Source organism: Monodon monoceros, unplaced genomic scaffold (assembly GCF_005190385.1).
Source record: "Monodon monoceros isolate NGI ecotype Baffin Bay Population unplaced genomic scaffold, NGI_Narwhal_1 Super_Scaffold_19, whole genome shotgun sequence".
Taxonomy (NCBI): Eukaryota; Metazoa; Chordata; class Mammalia; order Artiodactyla; family Monodontidae; genus Monodon; species Monodon monoceros.
Window position 1 is genome coordinate 26,322,457 of NW_021703775.1, and position 14,596 is coordinate 26,337,052.

Genomic DNA, 14,596 nt, shown 5'->3' on the forward strand with positions numbered 1-14,596 from the left:
TTAATTACAAAGTGATTTATAAGAGCAGACTAATGTGGAAATAATTATTCAACAAGAGGGTAATGTTTTTAAATAGCAGTATATATATTTTATGGAATATTATGTGGATCTTAAAATTTAGATTTTAAAGAATTTTCAGTGTGATGGAAAAATCCTATCTAGTATGGGATTTGATTTCCCCCTAAGCTAATAAGTTAGCCTGTTATTGTGTCATGTATGTTTTCAGAAGACGTAAGACTCCTTAATCAGAGACAAAATACTTTACTCCAAGGCATAGCAAAGGATCATCAGCTTATTTTCATGAAATCCCCTTTCCCCTAAGTCATATGAGGGCAAAGCAATATAGCCCAGATGGATGCTATGCATGCAGTGGATTTAACTGACTCTCCTAATACATACACCCTGAATAAAATATGTATTTTTAACTAAATGAAACTGTAAAGACTCTAAAGGTTACACTAAGGAGTTTGAAATTAATTCTACATGGCATGGGGAGCTGTTAACAGATTTGATCAGAACTGTACTGCAGAAATACAGATTCTCTTGAATCTGGGTGGAAGGGAATGCAAAAGCGTCGTAAGCAGTACTATCTAAAAGAACTTTCTGCAACACTGGAAACGTTCTATATTTGTACTATCTAATACTAAATGAAAGTAGCTCTAAATAGCAGTGAAAAGTAAATGACTGCAATCAAAATTACAAGATTTGACATTCATTTGCTGATTCAAAAAAATGAATGTTTACTATGTGCTAGTCACTGTTCTAGATATAGAAAATAGAGCAATAAGCAAACAGACAAAACTTACATTCTAATTCTCCCTCACAGAGCTTACATTCTAATAGGAGGAAGCAGACAATAAATTACTAAAACATACGCTATGTCAGATAGTGATAAGATGATTAATATATACAGCAAGTATTGTCTCTACTTTACATTAAGTTTCAAAGATAATGATTTAACAGTGCTTTTCTTTGTAGAGATCTTGTTAACTTGCAGATTCTGACTGAGTAGGTCTGGGGTGGGATCTGAAATTCTGCATTTCTAACAAGCTCCCTGATAATGCCCAATACTACTGATCCTCAGACTACATTTTGAGTAGCAAAAATATATAATTTTTCTAGAGTTGTATGTTGAGTAAGTGACAAAACAGGCACTTTAACCTTTTAATCCTAACTCCAAATTCTGAACTCTTTTCACTACAACTAACTGCCGTTCTAAATCCACTAATGAGCTTCAAAAAAGTAGCTGAATGTATGATGAAATAGCTTGAATAATGATTGTAAAGTAAAGAAGTAAAGTACCAAGTACTAACTCTTCAAAAAAACTAAACAAGGAACAATGTAACCTGCGTAGTAACTTGAGAAGGAAAATGGGATATAGAAATTTTTGTGAGAAAATAAACAGCTCAGAAAATTAATAAATCAACAAAGACTGACAAACTGAACAACCAACAGGTCAAAGAAGAAATCAAAAAGGAAATAAAAATTACCTGGAGACAAATGAAAATGGAAATACAACATACTAAAACTTACGGGATACAGCAAAAAGTTCAAAGAGGGAAGTTTATAGTGATAAATGCCCACATCAAGAAACAACAAAAATGTAAAATAAACAACCTAACTTTACACCTCAAAGAAAAAGAACTAGAAAGAGAAGAACAAAGCCCCAAGTTAGTAAGGAAGGAAATAACAAAGATCGTACTTGAAATAAATGAAATAGAGACTAAAAAGACAATGTAAAAGATCAATGAAACTAAGAGCTGGCTCCTAACACTGCTTTAGCTAGACAGAGGAAGAAAAAGGACTCAAATAAATAAACTGAGAAATGAAAAAGGAGATTTCCAAATAATAGCACAGAAATAACAAGGGTAAGAGACTGCTATGAACAATTTTAGGCCAACAAATTTGACAACCTAGAAGAAATGGATAAATTCCTAGAAAAGTACAATCTACCAAGTCTCAATCATGAAGAAATAGGAAATCTGAACAGCCTAGTAAGGAGATTGAATCAGCACTCAAAGTGACCCAAAAGGGACTTCTCTGGTGGCACAGTGGTTAAGAATCATACCTGGCAATGCAGGGCACACAGGTTCAAGCCCTGGTCCAGGAGGATCCCACATGCCACAGAGCAACTAAGTCCATGTGACACAACTACTGAGCCTGCAAGCCACAAACTACTGAGCCCAGGTGCCACAACTACTGAAGCCTGCATGCCTAGAGCCTGTGCTCCACAACAAGAGAAGCCACCACATTGAGAAACCCACACACCACAACAAAGAGTAGCCCCCACTTGCCACAACTAGAGAAAGCCTGTGTGCAGCAACAAAGACCCATCACAGCCAAAAATAAACAAATAAACAAAACGGAGCAATGGGATATTAAAAAAAAAAAGTGTCGCAACAAACAAAAGTCCAGGACCAGATAATTTCACTGTTTTATTCCATGAAACATTCAGAGAATTAAAACCAATCCTTATCAAACTTTTCTAAAAAATACAAGAGGAGAGAACACTTCCAAACTCATTTTACGAAGCCAGCATTACCCTGATACCAAAACCAGACAAGGACATTACACAAAAAGAAAATTACAGGCCAGTATACCTGATGAATTCAGATGTAAAAATCCTCAACAAAATATTAGCAAACCAAATTCAACAATACATGAAAGGGGTGATATGCCATGATCAAGTGGGAATTAATCTAGGGATGCAAGGATGGTTCAACATCCACAAGTCAATCAATGAGATACACTTTGTTAACAACATGAAGAATAAAAATTGTGATCATCTCAATATATGCAATATATTGGGATTGATACATATACACTGATATGTATAAAATGGATAACTAATAAGAACCTGCTGTATAAAAAAATAAATTCAAAAAAAAAAAGAAAGCTTCCTATGAAGGGTAATACGTCAGGAAGCAGAACTTGTTTCTATCTCTACATCAGTCCTTATCTTCCTGAGTGACTATGTCTGAATTACTTGTATAGCCTTCAGTTTCCTCATTTACCTTACATAGACTTGAAATTTATAACCTCATAACAGTGTATAAATCTCTCAAATTTGAGTGGCTCCCTTGGCCTAACAACTGATTCATTTTTGCCCCATTAAACAAACCAGTGTTTTGGAAAAAAATGACCAAATGCATCCAAGGCCATGTTGGGTAAGTAACTGACCTGGACTCAGAAACCTCGGTTTTTGGTAATCATTCTGTAATCAACTTCCTTTATGGCCTTAGGAATTTTGCTTGGTCTCTGTGAACTCAGATTTTCTCATCTGTAACAGGAAAGTATATGAAAACCAAGACCCCTACCCACTACTCTTATTTTTTTTCTACAACAAACTATATCATTTTATAATGTAGAATTTCCTCAGCTTAAAGTACACTATTTCTAGTGTAAAAAAATAAATGGTTTTCCTTAAAAAAAAAAAAAGCATTTGATAAGATTCACTACCCCCTTATGATAAAAACTATCAACAAAAGGGATACAGAAGGAATGTGCCTCAACATAATAAAGGCCATATACAACAAACCCACAGCCAACATCATACTCAGTGACTCAATGGTGAAAAGATAAAAGCTTTTCCTCTTAAGATCAGGAGCAAGACAAGGATGCCCACTCTCATCACTTTTACTCAACATAGTACTGGAAGTCCTAGTTGGAGCAATTAGGCAAGAAATAGAAATAAAAGACATCCAAGTCAGAAAGGAAGAAGTAAAACTGTCTCTCTTTGCAGATAACATGATGCTATATATAGAAAATCCTAAAGACTCCAACAAAAAATGATTTCCGTAAAGTTGCAGGATACAAAATCGCTATACAAAAAACAGCTGCATTTCTATGCACTAATAATGAATGATCAGAAAAAGAAATTAAGGAAACAATCCCATTTACAACTGCATCAAAAAGAATAAAATACCTAGGAATAAATTTAACCAAGGAGGTGAAAGAGCTATACACTGAAAATTATAAGACACAGTTGAAAGAAATGGAAGAAGACCCAAAGAAATGGAAAGATAGTCTGTACTTATGGACTGGAAGAATTAACATTGTTAAAATGTCCGTATTACCTAAAGTAATCTATAGATTCAATGGAATCTCTATAAAAATACTAATGGCATTTTTCACTGAAATAGAAGAAGCAATGCTAAAACTTATATGAAAGCACAAAAGACCCAAATGCTCAAAGCAATCCTCAGAAAAAGCAACAAAGCTGGAGGTATCACACTCCCTAATTTTAAATTTGACTACAAGTCTACAGTAATCAAAACAGCATGGTATTGGCAGAAAAACAGATATAAAGATCAATGCAACAAAACTGAGAGCCGAGAAATAAACCCACACACATATGAACAATTAATTTATGACAATGGAGCAAAAAACATACCATGGAGAAAAAACAATCTCCTCCATAAATGGTGTTGGGAAACCACCACCGCACGGGAAAAGCACCTACAAAGGAATGAAACTAGACCACCATCTTACACCATACACAAAAAGTAACTCAACATGGACTAAAGACTTGAATGTAAGACCTGAAACTATAAAACTCCTCGAGAAAACATACACAGTACACTCTTTGACATTGGACTTAGCAGTATCTTTCCTGATATGTCTCCTCAGGCAATGGAAACAAAAGCAACTACATCAAACTAAAGCTTCTGCACAGCAAAGGAAACCATCAAAAAAATGAAAAGATCACCTACTAAATAGGAGAAGCTACTTGCAAATCATATATCCAATATGGGGTTAATATCCAAAATATGTAAAGAATCTATACAACTCAACATCAACAACAAAACAACCTGATTAAAAATGGGCAAAGAACCTGAATAGACGTTTTTCCAAAGAAGACATATAGACAGACACAGGAAAAGATGTTAAACATCATTAGTTATTAGGGAAATACAAATCAAAATCATATGAAACTATCACCTCACGCCTGTTAAAATGGCTATTAATAAAAAGACAAGAAATAAAAAGCACTGGCGAGGATGTGGAAAAAAAGGGACTCCTGTGCACTGTTGGTGGGAATGTAAATTGGTGTAGCCACTATGGAAAACAGTATGGAGGTTCTTCAAAAAAATTAAGAATAGGGACTTCCCTGGTGGTCCAGTGGTTAAGAATCTGCCTTCCAATGCAGGAGATGTGGGTTCGATCCCTGGGCAGGGAACTAAGATGCCACATGCCTCAAGGCAACTAAGCCCATGTGCTGCAACTACTGAGCCCACATGCCACAACTAGAGTCCATGTGCTGCAACTACAGAGTCCACATGCCACAACTAGAAAGAAGCCCATGCGCCGCAATGAAGAGCCTGCATGCCGCAATGAAAGATCCCTGTGCTGCAACTAAGACCCGACGCAGCAAGCAAGCAAGCAAGCAAGCAAGCAAGAAAGAAAGGAAGAAAGAAAGGTCAAGGGGAAATACATAAAGATACCCCTTCAAGGGTATGGACTAATGAATATTAAAAAAAAGGAGAGAACTACCATATGACCCGGTTATTCCACTTCTGTGTATTTATCTGAAGAATATGAAAACACTAATTATAAAAGAAAAAACACTAATTATAACACCCTTGATTGCAGCATTATTTACAATAGACAAGGTATGGAAACAACCTAAGTGCCCATCGACAGATGAATGGATAAATAAGATGTGGTACATACAGTTGATGCTTGAACACTGTGGGTTTGAACTTTGCAGGTCCACTTACAAGTGGATATTTTTCAACAGTAAACACTAGAGTACAACAGTCTGCGGTTGATTGAATCTGCAGTTATATGCAGACTACCCCCACGTTGTACAAGGGGTCAACTGTACGTACAATGAAATACTACTCAGCCATTTAAAAAAAAGATGAAATCTTGCCATTTGCAACAACACAGATGGACCCTGAGGGTATTATGCTAAGTGAAATAAGTCAGAAAGAGAAGACAACACTGCATGATTTCACTCATATAAATAAGAAAATAAATAATAAATACCCGAACAAACAAACCAAACTAAAAGATGCACACAGATACAGAGAAGAGAGTAGTGGTTACCAAGGGAAAGGAGGGTGGGAGGTGGCTGAAATGGATAAAGGGGGTCAACTGTATGGTGACAGAGGGAAACTACACTTTTGGTAATGAACATGCTGTAGTGCATACAGATGTCGAAACATAATGTACATATGAAACATATTTAAAAATGAAAAATAAACAGATTAAAGAACACTTGTTCCAAATGATTTTCAAAGTTTTTACATGTTTTGATCATTACAAATTAATAGTGACATCTAGTACCTAGAAGGGAACAAATGAGATAACAACCAAAGAGTTAAGATATACAGCCCAGATCCTTGAAAGATGTGTTACACAAAATAACAAGTCCCTACTTAAGAAGACTTCAGCAGGAAGGAAAAGATTAGTAAAGGAAACTAAAAGAACTACTGCAAGTTAAGCTGCAAAAAGTGTAGGAGGAGACTTGTGTTCATGAAGAAATTTCTGGCAGTTCCATATAAGCTTAAGGACATACACTTCAAACTGTCAGAAGCAATGTTGATAATAAATCCACTATCATTTTTGAAATATGTTTGCATATGTTAAGGAATACATGATGATGAATGGCATAGTTGTAGAGTACTACCCTCTCAGCCCTTGAAACAGGAATAAATATGCTGACTGTGAACGTTACAATATTACTATATATCTACTGAATTCTTCAAAATCCATTTTTAGGGGAAGGGTTGAAGAGAAAAGTCTGGACATGAGGAAGAAGAGAACTACCCAGAAAAAGACTATAGTATTCCAAAAGTTTATATTGATGCCTTTTAGAGACAGACTAACAACCTGGTTAGGATTTTCTGAAGAACTCTTTACCCATTGGAGCCAAATGCTTATTAACATAGAGGGTTTCTATGGGAGACAAAGAGAGCATAGTTTTATTTCTCAAAGTATAATCTGAAATCCTCTATGACCTCATTTAATAAGAACAACAAGCAAGTACTTTATTTCTCACAGACAAAATGAGATGCAATTCCAGTTTTGTTTTACATACAACTAAGGGCTTCTTATTAGTAATCATTCCAAGTGAATTATTATGGATTATTAATATTAGCACACAAAAATAAATTAGCATATTTTTGGATTTCAAGACCTCCAATTCAGTCACCACTAACAGGTCTGGCTGTCCTGAAGAGAATTTATTTTGTCTGCACAGCAAGTACACTTAAATTCCTGCAGTTTTAAAAAGGATACTGGTAATATTTTAAGTTGGTCTTTGTTTTCATTGCTGTTATTCTTGCTCTCTAATTATGAACTACTGTAACTTTACTGTTTTTACAATTTCCTAATTAGTAATTACTGATAACTAGATAAGTATAATTTTTTGTGCGTTATTTGGTTAATCCTTGAGTAAATTGATAGATGTTTTTATCAACATTAACCTAAGTCTTCTCAAAACTAGACTATAATACATGTATATATTATAGTTCAAATGGAAATTCTTGATACCATTATTGACAAAGCAGATGTAAATATAACCCTTCCAAAGTGCCTATAGGGACATCCCTGGTGGTCCAATGGTTGAGAATCCGCCTTCCAATGCAGGGGACATGGGTTCAATCCCTGGTCGAGGAACTAAGATCCCACATGTCGTGGGGCAACTAACCCCACATACCACAACTACTGAGCCTGTGCGCCACAACTAGTGAGCCCACGCGCTCTGGAGCCCAAGCGCCACAACTACAGAGCCCGTGCGTCGCAACGAACAGCCTGCATGCTGCAGTGAAAGATCCTGCGTGCCGCAACAAAAGATCCTGCATGCCGCAGCTAAGACTTGACATAGACATACATACATACAAACATACATACATACATACATACATATTTTTTAAAAAAAACAAAGTGCCTATATAGTGTGATACTTTATGAATGTTGTCTTGTTGACAAATGTATGTCATCTGAATAACTTGCAACGCAATATCAAGTTAAATGTAAGAAAACTGTTGAGTTTATAGGGCACTGTTTTGTAACATGAAAATCACATACAGAAGCTCATTAGATAACCTCACTTTTTTGTTGCTATCACTAAGTTCTTCTTCTATGTGAAAGTGGTATTTGGTAAGGTAAGTGGGCTATAGACTCCTCTGCATTCCTAAAAGGGCAGCAGTTCCTAAAAGCTAAAGAACTACTGGTCTTGTGTAAAGTTCATGAACCCTGCACTCAGACACAGGCTCAAATCCAAAGTTTACTATTTCCTAATAGAATAACCAGAAAGTCAGTTCTCTCATCATACCACCCTCATATGGTTGTGAAGGTTAAATGAGATAAGTATGTAATATACCTGGCAAATAGTAAGTGCACCCTTACAGAAGGGAGGGCAGGCGGAAGATGGTATTTTGGGTCTTGCTTCCAGGCCCTTCATCTTTCAGAGAATGCTCCCAACGTCCTGCCCCAAACCAAAGTCACATCTCCGAGACAGAAACCAAACAAATAACGTGAAGTAGGCTAAACCAAAGACATGACTTTAATTGTAAATTACGGCAAGAAAACTAATGGATAATTAAACCAATTAAGTTTGTAGTCAGGGATCACAAACCCTAATAACAACCAAACAACATAAAAAAAGGCATATATGCATACAAGTCATAGAGATGGCCCCATATTAATGAGATCAATAAAAGCTTTTAATACAAGAAACAAATCCACAAGCCTTCATAATAACAACTGAAATAAAGTTGTTTATATGATTTTTCTTTTCATTTGACCCACTTTCTTGAGAACTGATCTCCCCAAAAAAGACAAAGCCTACCTCCTTATTTCACCCATCTCTTACTGAAGTCTACCCAGACATCTAATTCATTTAATATTCAATAATTCACTAAGTCCTTCAATATGTACTATTTACTAAGCACCTCTCATGGCCAGAAGTAAATAAAATATTAACAAAGCCCCAGCTCTACCCTCAAAGAGTTTAAAGTCTAGTGGGAAACAGAAATAAGTAAACAAGCAATTACTATACTATGTGTTCAGAGCAGTGATGAATGCGAGTGTTTATAGAATACCATGAGAACGCATATACAAGGAGTACTGACTCTTTCTCAAGGACACATGGTGAATGGTGGAAACCAGGAAATATTTCCTAGAAGACATCTAAGCTGAGAATGAAAGGATGAAGAGTTGGGCAAAGATGGGGCACAAGGAGTAGAGGAAGAAAGTCATCCAAACGGAGAGAACAGCATCTGTAAGATCAAGGAGACTAGAGGACCTAGCATAATGAACGAATAGCAGTAGTTCAATATGATCAAAGAGACAAGTGTGAGGCTAAAGAGGTGAGCAGGGACCTCCTATGACATATTAAGGAGTTTGGAATTTATCCTGAAGGTAGCAATGGAAAGCAGGGGTTTCAAACTAGAAGTGATATTATCAAGTGTGTCATGAAAAAAGACTATTCTGGCTTAATACAAAGAATGGATAGGAAGGCAGAAAAGATGATGAGTTTCCTATTACTAATGCAATAATCCAAAAAGGTGAAAACAGTAGTTTGAGAATCATAATCAAAAGGACTGTGTAAATGGACAGGGGTGAGAGCAAAAGTAGAAAGAGAAGTTTCTAGCTTGGCAACTAAGTAGATAGATGCCCATTCACTAAGAAGAAAGAGTACTTTGAAAAGATGATGATCAGTTCCTTGGAGTTCTGGGGCTATAGTGCCATGGGACATATAAATGAAGATTTATATGTAGTTAGTAGTAGTTAGCCACAAACTACTAGAGTATGAGACACATCTGGACAGAGTGCTACATTTGGAAGTCATCAGCCACAGAAAGTAAATGAAGCACTGGGAGCAGATATCACCTCAGAAGAACTTAAGATCCTTTCTTGCACAAAGCATTGTTTCCTACCATGTTCCTGCCTGCTGCTGTAAACAAGCTGAGGACAGCCAGTACTGTTCCACTGACTGATACTCTTAAGTTAGGAAACAACCATCAAGATTTTTCCATGCCTTTATTATGTGCCAATATTTGTGTTAGGCATTGAACAGAAATAAAATGTGGTGCCCTTTATATATGAGGATTTTAATAAACTGTAGGTGTGCTATTTATGGTGAGGTTACATAGGTATTTAACATTCAAAAAAAAAAAGGAAGAACAGTATGGAATGAAGTAATCAAAAATCCTCTTAGAAAAAGTGGGGCTTGAGCTAGGCCTTAAATTATAAGTAGAATGTAGAGATGTGAAGAAAGGAACTGGCATTCCAGGGAAGGGAAAATGTATAAGTAAAATACCAGGGTAAGGAATGAACATGACTTTAGAGGTAGAAAAGTAAACAAAAATAACAACAATAAAATAGTTTGCCTGGAATGACCAAAATGTACAAACTTAAAGCTGGACAAATAGAATTCAGAAGGTCTTAATCAGCCAGAAGAGTTTAGATTTGATAGAGAAGAAAGAAATACATTATCACTGATGTTTAAGAAGAATAAAAGAGTTGGGTTTAGGGAAGACAAAAGGTGGAATAATGTAGTGATTAAGAATGCAGGCTCTGGAGGATATTGCCTGGGTTCACAACTGGCACTCCAATTTACCAGCTATGGGGCAAGTAATTTAACCTCTCTAAACCTCATTTTGCTCAGTTATCAAATAGGATAATAGTAGTACCTAACATCGTAAGTTAGGTATAGATATAAAATAATATGATCTATGGAAATGCTTAACAAAGTAAGCAAGGAATGAATGTTAGCTATTATTTTTAGTCCATTATGGGGCAGATTTTAGAAAACCTAGGGAAAGTTCATGGCATAGGTGTCCCTACCTTCTGTGGCTAGAGTTCCCTGAACTTATTCAATATTGCCTGAGAAAGATCTTTACTTCACTTCTTACCACCGTGACTCCCTCATTTGATGATTTCTACCAAGAGCCCAAAGACAATAATGCCTCCAAAGTTTTCACATATTCAAAATTCCAGTTGTCTTCTCGTCGCCAGACAAAAAGAGTATAAACTCACCTTTCTCTGCTTTTCCCTGTAAACAATTCAACAGAAAATCATAAAAAGACTCTGAAAGGTTGGAAAGTGGAAGGCCAAATGGCTAGGGACCACACTTGAGGAACTTGAGGAACAACACAACACTGAGTTCCCTGGATTTTCTCTTTTTTTTTTCGGTACGCAGCCGTGGCTCACGGGCCCAGCTGCTCCGCGGCATGTGGGATCTTCCTGGACCGGGGCACGAACCTGTGTCCCCTGCATCGGCAGGCGGACTCTCAACCACTGCGCCACCAAGGAAGCCCTGGATTTTCTTTTTAATTCTCATATATCCTGAATGGACCTAGGTGAGGCTAGTGTCCTGGAACCTGCACCAAGATGGGGAAGGAGGAAGAGAAGGCCTGGATGGAATCTCCTAACCCTCTGGCCAGCAACTGATTCCAAATCTCCTGATTTCCAGCCCAGTGACAGAAGGCAACCCAGGTTGGTGCTTTCCTCCCCAACAGTACTGGCAGAAACTTAAGAGAGAAGCCCACCAGCACTAAGAGACCCAGAGAGCTGGCCCAGGAAAAGTCAGTATCCTAGAAGCCCAGAATTCCTACATTCCCCACCTAAATGTACCAGGAGGCCTAGAAAAGCACTTTTTGCCCCGACTGATGGCAGAAGCAAGAATCCAGTGGGAGATCCACTGGCATCAGGTGCCCAGGGAGCAGGCCCAGGAAAGCATCCTTCACCCTATGGGCCAATATCTCCCACTTTCCACTCAACACCAGTAGGCCTAAGGAAGAGCATTCTACCCGCATGAGCAGCACCAGCAGAGATCAAGCATGAGCCTCAGCACCACTGAGCAAAGTAAACTATAATGCAAATCTACTTTGTTCAGTGAAAACTCTGAAAACTAAACAGTCTCTGAAACCACAGCCCATACAAGTAGGCCAGGACCTATATGTTACATATAAATAAGACAACTGAATGCTAAAACAGATTAAATAGGATCCAGTCTCTTACTGTAACATTCAAAATGTACAAAACACAATTAAAAATCATTCACAATATCAAGAACCAGGAACATCACAACCTGAATGAGAAAGATAATCAGATGATTCCAACGTCAAGGTGAAACAGATGATGGAATTATCTGACAAGGATTTAAAAGCAACCATCTTATACGCTTGAGCAAGCAATTAAGAATCTCTTGAAGAAAATGAAATAAGATAAAATCTCAGCAAAGAAACATAAGTTATAAAAAAGAACAAATGGAAATTGAAAAAAATACAGTAACAAATAAAAACCTCATTTGAGAGGCTCAATGACAGAATGGAAATGAAAGAAGATAGAATAAGTGAACTTGAGGACATATCAATACAATTAATAAGTCTGAACAACAGAAAGAAAATCAATTTTTAAAAGACAGGGGCTCTTGGGCTATAACAAAAGCTCTAACGTTCATATCAACAGAATGGCATAAGCAGAGGAGAAGGGGGGTGGGGGTGGGGAGGGAGGCACTTAAAAAAACTATTCACAGAAATAATGGGAAACTTCCCAAATTTGATGAGACATATATCTACAGGTTCAAGAAGCTAAGTGAATCCCAAATACGAAACTCAAAGATATCCACACCAAGACACAACACAATTAAATTTCAGAAAATATAGGAGAACACCAATTTGAATGATAGTAGATTTCACATCTGAAAACATGGAAGCCAGTAAGAAGTGTTATGCCATTTTGCAAGTGCTGAAAGAAAAAAACCATAAACCATTAATTCTATGTCTGGCTCAATTATCCTTCAAGAATGAATGAGGAATAAAGACATTTTCAGGTAAAGAAAACAAATCTGTCACTAATAGACTCACCCACATAGAGGGGCTGAGAAATTCTCCAACTGAAAGAAAATAGCAGGAAAAAACCTGAAAGTTCATAAAGACCAAAAAAAACAAAAACAAAAACCACAACAGAGTGGATAAAAATAGAGGAAATATAACAGACTTTCAGTCTCTTTATGAGTTTCTTAAATCATATTTGATGATTGAAGCAAATAGTCTAACACTATTTGCTGTTGTACTCAATATATGTAAACAAAATGTTAAAACAATTATTATTTTTAAAGTGGGAAGGGTAAAGGGAACTAATTCTACTTCACTCTCAGAGGTGAAAGTTGATACCAGTAAACAGTTATAAATTATGTATGTATATTGTAACACCTAAAGCAACCTCTAAAGAAACAATACAGTGCAATATACTCAAAATACTATATAGATAGATCAAAATGTTCCTGTAATCCACAGTAATTCAAGAAAAGAGAAACAGAGGAACAAAGAGAAAACAAATACAATGGCAGACTTTAAGCCCAGTATATCAATAATGGTTTTAATGCAAATAGTCTAGTACACCAACTAAAATACAGACATTAACACAGTGTTTAAAAAAAATACAACTATATGCCCATTGTGTTTGAAGAAAATCCCTTCAAACACAATGACATAAGATTGAAGTAAGAAGACAGAAAAAGAAATACTGTACAATTTTTTAAAAGCAGTAATGGCTATAATAGCAGATAAAGTAATCTCCAGAATAAAAATAATTACTCAAAACAAAGAGCATTACCACATAATGATAAAAGGATAAATCCACCAAGAAGATTTAGCAATCTTACACATGTATGCAACCAAATCCAGTGTGATGTGACAAAGGCAATAAGAAATGGGAATGAAAACTAAAAGAGTAAAAACTAAATCTGATTAATAAATTAAACAAAATATCTGTTCCTTTTCTGTATTCTCTATTGGCTCCCCTTTCTCCTACTATATTCTATAAAGTTTTATCCTTGGAATTTTGCTGTTCTCTATACTCAGGCTCCCTCAGAGAGCTTATCTATTCTTACAGCATAATTTAATCATGGGTTGTTGAAGTCTTTCAAATTTGTCTTTCTCATTTCCCATTTTTTCAACTGCTTCAGATGTCAAGGCAGCTGAATCTAATTTCAGGCTTTTCACCAAACTACTATCACTCAGGAGCTCAGGGTCTTACTGGGAGGAATGAGACATAACCAAATGGTACAACTGGGTGCATCAATAGAAATAATGCATAAGGTAAAGAGGCTGAACAGAGAGGATGTCTTGGAAGACAGGCTGCAAAAGAAGAGCACAAAGAGTGACCTACCTCCACCTAGTTCCCCACTTTTAGAGATTTACCCCAGGCACGGTAGGCTGAGAATACTGGGCTGCGGCCCCACCCAACCTTACTTGTAGGATGCAGGTTCCACTCCAGAAGAGGCAATCCAAGAAGACGAGAGAATACCATCCACACCCAACACCATTCTTATAAAGAAGGGATGTGTTACTCCAATATAAGTGGGTCACTGTTCCAACTCCCAGAGCAATGTCACAAAGCTTTTTCCCAGGAGAAGCAAGCCATAAGAACAGAGAGCTCCACACATCTCCATAAGCAGACTGACTTCATTTGGAATAGAACACGGAGAAGTTCAGGCCTAAGAACACCAGCAAAAACAATGCTGATCACAGTAAAGCAATTAAGAGGAAGCTGCTAGCTACATGATAGGAAAAAGCCACACAGTAGACAAGCTAGAAGTTTAAAAAAAGGCTCAAAGACTGACCTAAAAGACTAC

General features: G+C 36.7%; 1 protein-coding gene across 7 annotated transcripts in view; it reads right to left on the bottom strand.

Moving 5' to 3' along the window:
* Window positions 1-14,596, bottom strand: part of ALMS1 (ALMS1 centrosome and basal body associated protein) — a 225,971-nt gene that overhangs the window by 158,622 nt on the left and 52,753 nt on the right. The gene's annotated exons all lie outside the window — the stretch shown is intronic.